At 39.3% G+C, this 6,654-nt stretch overlaps 1 protein-coding gene across 7 annotated transcripts in view; it reads left to right on the top strand.

The window, feature by feature from the left end:
• The window catches only part of celf4 (CUGBP, Elav-like family member 4), a 102,357-nt gene extending 95,975 nt beyond the window's left edge, over positions 1-6,382 (top strand). For all 7 annotated transcript variants that reach the window (XM_017422797.2, XM_017422802.2, XM_017422799.2 and 4 more), the window contains exon 14: positions 1,942-6,382. The gene's annotated coding sequence lies outside the window, so the exon portion shown is untranslated. The remainder of the gene's footprint in view (positions 1-1,941) is intronic.
• Positions 6,383-6,654: the final 272 nt, after the last annotated feature.

The following is a 6,654-nucleotide window of genomic DNA, read 5'->3' on the forward strand; positions in this document are numbered from 1 at the left end:
ATCATGTTATTATTATACAAGACTCAATGTAGCATCATGCTAATTCGCTAAGTGAGGGATACAAAAGAGAAACATCTGAAACATCTGAAAGCATATTGCTGTGACTCCCAAAACAGGCCCCCTAAAATGTATCATATATTGAAATTAGATTGATTGTTCTCTTTTTATGGCGAACACAAACAAAGCTGTCGAGGCACCTCCCTCCACACAGCCTCCTACTCTGTTTGCAGAACATCTTTACAGTGAGTGACCCCACATGTTACCCTGTAGGTAAAAGATAATTGGTAAATGGTTCTGTGTGTTGCACATCTTCCAAGGGGGAGGCATTTATTACCCCTCAGGCGGGTAATTGTGCCGTTCCTCTTTGTCTCCTCCCTTCATCTGTGTGATGGAGAGTTTAGGCCGCGTCGTTCATTCACCGCTGATGACTTCATTCAAGGGCAACTTATCACCCACTCACAAAACCAGCCGAGCCGTACCACACAGTGTCCCGAAGCACATCACTGCAGGCGAAACGCTGCAATCTCACAGGAATTTATATATACATTTAAATATGTGACAGCGTATATTTGAACATTAAATATATTTAAACATTTTCAACAAAATATTGAAGAAAGTGTTGCTAAGGAGATTGTTTTTGCTCTCTTCCACTTTACTCCCAATATGAACAGCAAGCTGGAGTACCCAAAAAAAAGGGGGGGGTTCGGGTGTGTCCTTGGCTATAATCCTCTCATCATGTGAAAAACCAAAATAAACACTTGGATTTGAACAAAAAAAAAACAAAAACTAATCGTTTTGTCCCACAGAAGATTACGACTGCCTCAGTGCCAGGCAGCCAGATTAATTCACTGCAGAATGAGCGCCCATTTGCTTTCAAAATTGTCTCAGCAAATTGATATTTATTTGTCCACATTCCCATGGAGTCTTAGTGCTGCCTACGAAGCTCGAAAGAGACAGGTGGACTTTTGTGCCATCATACAGCTGCAAAATAATGCAGCAGCTTTAAGCATAGTCACCCTTCAGCTAAACAACAAAAGGTGTTTTTATTTTGCTTCTACACCCATTTTTCTTCAAACTTATTGAAACCAGGACGTTCTATTTAAGTCCCCATTCAAAGGATTGTTTCTGAAATGCATCATGTATGTTTATTTGTGATCTTTTGAGTACCACCAACCCAAAGTCAGCCTGATCTGTCTATGTACTAAAGCTTTGTTTTGTTTTTTTAAATCAAATTCACATCACTTGGACTTTCCTGTGAACAATAAGGTAACTGGTATTTGAGAAGTAAAAGCAGTAGTTCAGGTTCTTCAAAGAGTAATTCTACAAAAACAAATAATGTCTTACATGTTGTGGACAGCTTTTTTGAAGGACCTCAGTTTGGAGACCAGATCGACAAGCTTAAGGCCAACCCAGGCCAGGCCAAAGTGAACTGCAGCCATTTTAATACCACTCCAGTCACAAAGATTTTATAGAGGTTCACGCAAATGCTGTTTTATTAAGCTTTACACTATCAGCACCTTTGCATGCAGTTATTTACATAGAATTTTAGGGTTCTTTGGAAGCACAAATCGCACCAAAAGCAGAGAGCTGTAGCACTTCCTGTAGGAATATCATATTTCTACTTTTTTTCTACGTTTATAAAATAGCTTCATACGAACCACTAAGATTTTTTTTTAAGACGGGAGGTGTTGTAAGACTTTGGTCTTCACTAGCCACTAGCTTGTGAATCGGATCAGAAGTAATTGATTTCTGCAAACTGAGGTCATTCAAAGGGCTATCTGCAACAGGTAAGATAATAAGTGTTCATATCCCTTACACAAAACTTCACTTCAAAAGAGCCGAACTATGCCGGTAATGTGCATAAAACGTTAGGCATTCCCCCCCCCCCTCCCCCAAACTTTTTTCTTGACCAAACAATTCCCATTTCTTCTGTGCTTTCAGGATTTGTTGAGCTGAAGACTGCGTTGATCACTTGCCACCCACCACTGAGTGCAAACGCAACATCTGGACCACCGGGGCTGCTTGGGAGTAGGAGAGGAGCATAGAACGAGTCACTGACACCTCCTTTTGGATGTACTTAAACTTTGGAACTCAGAGAGGATTTGTACCAGCCTGGTTAGCACCAGGACTTCTTTTTCTCCTGCACACATACACACACCTCTTCCACCACTAAACCCTGCTTGAATGACGACTACCTTGTCTGGACCACAAACACTTTTACTTGAACACTGAGGGGGCAGAAAACATCAAAGATACAATATATCAAACCTATTTACAACGACCAACCCCACTGAACTCTATATGGATGTCAAAAATCCAACAGGAAAAAAAAAAAAAGGTACTTTTTTTAAAAAAATAATAAATAAACAAAACAGTGGATTGCCGTAGGAGATCTTTCAGTGAGATGATCTGAGGTTTTTGGACAAGTGACTTTTGAAGATCAATTTCTAAGACTTGAAACAAGGAGGTTCTCAGAGAGAGAACTAAAGTATGTGACATTTTCAGGACACAAAATGGCTTAGACATGGGATGGCCATCTTCAGCTCGGAGTGCCTGTTCGTTTCCAGGGGATACTGTTGCCGAGGAGAGCCATAGCAACGGAATTCCAGGGAGTCTTATCTGTCATTCCTTAGTTGTTTTAGGGACCAAAAGACCAAACATTTTTATTGCTGAGGACTTGTAGCTCTAATATACTCGGACCACTGCATCTCCTTCAGTCAGTGTAAACTGCTCGGAGAGTTGCACTTAAAACAAATGTACATTTCGAATATATACAAAACCTGTATATATACATATATATTGCTGATATGCTTTTTGAATACAGGCAAAACTATTTCAGATGACCAAAACGGGGTCACTCACTTCTCTAGTTTACAATTACTTAAAATGTTTATCCCCACCCCCCACCCCACCCCTTTTCATTTTGTCTCGGGAGGGACGGCGAGTGCATGGGAGGGGCTGCTCCGTATCACAGCCTTATCTTTTTTAAATTGACATCTTAACCTCATAGATAGAATAACATCAGAAACGTTTGAATATATGAACTTGTTTATATTTGCAGTACATATATATGTATAACAAGCATTCAAGCAAATGTATTCATATATACAGCATATATGGATAATAGCTATTAATCACAAATATATGTATTTATATACACATATTTTATATATGTGTGTCTGTATATAGAACGGCTACTGACTACATTGAGATGTACTTTTTTGTAGATTTTAGCAGGAGTTTGAAGCATCGCTCTGCTTGGGAAGGATCGCGAATCTGGCAGCTCCCAAAACTGCAGGCATTCCTATCTCTGATTACCTAGATGCTGACACAAAATAACATGTTTCTGAAGGACAAGTGCGAGAAAAATAACTTTATGTAAATATTATTATCTGAAAATGCTAAAAGCCACATCTCAGTAGCAGGCTTTAAGAGAATCAGGCTTAATGATTTTGGAGGGGGGGAAAAAAAAAAAAAAGGACAATTATCTTCGACTCTATTCCAGAAACATATCATGTAAGCTTACACACACACATGCACGCACGCACACACACACACTTTGAAACTTGAACCAAAATGAAAACATCTCACGACCCCTTTCTCTCTCTTTTGCATTCAGTGAAGTGCATGTAGCGTATGGGCTGTCACCGCGTCAAGGTGTGCCTTGTCACCTGCAGAATCTGCCATCCAGCACTGTGCTCCCAGAAAACAGAAAAAAGAAGCAAAGAAAATAAAAAAATAAAAAAACTGAACACAAACTACTGCAAGCAGCCAATGCGCTTTTATGATGTCAAAACCAGAGCCAGATCCATATCATCTATCAGCCGCATAGAGCGTGTCAGTGCATGTCAAATATAACAAATCGTGCAATCGCTGTCAGTCCATCGTTGTCTTCAAAAAACTAACAATAATAACGCATTTAGAACTAAAGTTGGCACACGCGGTTACACTTCATACAAAAGCGGGCATTAGGTAACCTGTTAGCGCAGGTACTAACTATCAAAGCTGTGTGCAGGGCACCTGTGACTCCCTTCCACCGGTTGGAGAAACGATAAGGGTCTAGATCTTAGTTGCAACGAGGGCTGGACAAGAGATGAGACTGAACCTCCTGGACTGAGCAGCATGACTGCAGCAGCTAAGACCGTGGTGCCGTGTTGGTGGATATGTTGGAGAGCTAGCTTCTCGCTGAAGGGAACAAGAAGTACGATTTTATGAACCATTTGGCAGTTCAAAGCAACAGTTCAAACCTGATGAAGTGGGTTTCTGTGTAAACGTTGCAAACAAATAATACCTTACCAGTTAATATCTGGAACGACGAGCTAACGGCTAGTCTGCGCAGTGGATTGCTGCCATTTTAAAACTGCCTCAACAAACTTCGTAGTGGTTCCTGTGAATGCTGTCATATAAACCTTCACATGTCCACCAGTTTTGTGTTATTTTCGTAGAATCCTGTGGTTATTCGTAAGCGCAAACAGCGTCGGCAGCAGCTAGCTGTGCTTCACTTCTGGTAGGAATATCACAACGTTTCTGCCAGAGTACGTGTGTAGATGTGAAACAAATTGTGGTGTAAAGGTTTTATATAACAATATGCACATGAATTTTTGAAACTGGACTTGCTTTAGGAGCTATCCGCCTTGATCGTGGCATCGCTCAGACTAGCCCTTAGCTCATCAGCCCAGTCAGAACTGAACCTTTTCTCCACAATGAGGATGTTCCAAGAGCTTTCTACAACAGTATTTGTAACCTTTGCGCAGAACCCCACTTCAAAACCACCTGAACTGTTGATAAGTGCGAATCTCGGTGACGCTTGACATGAAGCATATACTTTAAAAGATGTTATATTGTCTTATGCAATTAAATACAAGCTTGACATTACAACAAAACTGTCAAAATGAAGCAATAATTGTTAAATGCCATTCACCAACTCCAACTGCTGCATCACCGAGGTTGGCTTTGTATTGCTTTAGCATGCAGTTTCTTCGAACAGTCTACAAAAAAATGGTATGAACACCTACTATGCACCTGCAAAAGGTCAACACACTTAGATTTATTGGACACTGCACATACTGAGCTGATGGGGAATTCTTAATGAATATTTATATATATGAATATTTATAAGGCTATATGACACTTTTGGAGACAATGCTTCCTGTTAGGTGATGGTATAAGTTTTCCTATAAACTGCTCATTATGCCATTTCCCCAGCATCTGTGTCTAACCTTTTTTCACAGTTTGAATAATTTAACATTTACCTTCCAAATCTAGTAAGATTTTTTTAAATACACACACTACACATCCCAGGATGCCTCTTTCTGAGTCCCGAGTAGGGCATTTAGTGCTAGCCAGATGACTAATATGATCAGTCTTATTGTGACACTAGAATTTACAAATTGGAACCCAAGTTTACCCGGGTCATCGAGTTAAATGTCACCCATCTGCGCGGCCCCTTTTTACTGCCCTCCCCTCCGCCTCGCTGCTCTGAGACAAGATTTTTTTTTTTTTTAAAGAAAGAAGAGCAGACACGGCGTGCGTTTTCCTCAGTTTGTTCACGTCTTCATGTTTTCATGTCGCGGGGAAACGGCGCGAGGCTAAAAGGACAGTGTGAGCCAGGCATTACGAGTTCGTTAACGCTGTAAGTTTACACAGGAAAACGAAAAAAACAAAACGTGGTTCACAAACTACACAAGACAGAGCAGAAGTTTGAATATAAATATCTATATATATATATAAATATATACATAAACTGATGAATATATTGTAAATTGTTTCCTTTTTGCCCTTTTTCTCTGTACATAGGTTTGCATATTTTATAGGACTTTTACTTCTATGTACAAGAACCGGATAAAGTACTTTAAATACTTAAATATATATATATATATATAAATATAATATATATATGAATGAAAACATAATAATGCTCATTAAAACCAGGTACAAAAAATAAAAAAAAACCCAGTCACTAGGATACGGTACAAACTGTAGGACTTGACCAAGGCATTTATCCAGAATACAGTCAGGGAGAGCATTGACCTCAGTTAGAGCTTACACACACACACATACATACACACACACACATTAACCTATTTTATAAAAAGAAATACAACAAAAAAATACTACTTAAGTGGGTTCTATACATTTGTTTGTTTAGAATATTTGTTTAGAAGTCATGTTTGAGATGATATGCATGCTTTCACAGCATTATTTTTCTATGAGTTGGTACGTGACCAAATCATTTTTATATGACATGCACGGGCTACTGCAGTGGTCCGCAGGTGATCATTGTTCCTGTCTGAGGGACCACACCTTCAGCACTTCTTGGGTGATGGAGAAAAAAAAAATGAAACAAAACAAAACAAAAAAAAAACTCCTAATGACCAAGTGATGTCAGAGACAGATTTCCACCATTTATTTATCTATTTATTTATTTATTGTGTTTATTTATTTGTGCTGTTTGATCCAAGATCCGAGCTCTATATGCTTCTGAGCGCTACTTTACATGACATCGTAGCCACCGTTAGGTATTCGAGGGGGGGAGTAAAAAAAACAAAAAACTGTGTCAACTCCTTCAAAAGACTGATTTTGAGTTTTCCTGTCACTGGTAAACTATTCACAACAATGCAGTACAACACACAAGCCTTATGCATACTGTAATTA

Source organism: Kryptolebias marmoratus, linkage group LG4 (assembly GCF_001649575.2).
Source record: "Kryptolebias marmoratus isolate JLee-2015 linkage group LG4, ASM164957v2, whole genome shotgun sequence".
NCBI classification, from domain to species: Eukaryota; Metazoa; Chordata; class Actinopteri; order Cyprinodontiformes; family Rivulidae; genus Kryptolebias; species Kryptolebias marmoratus.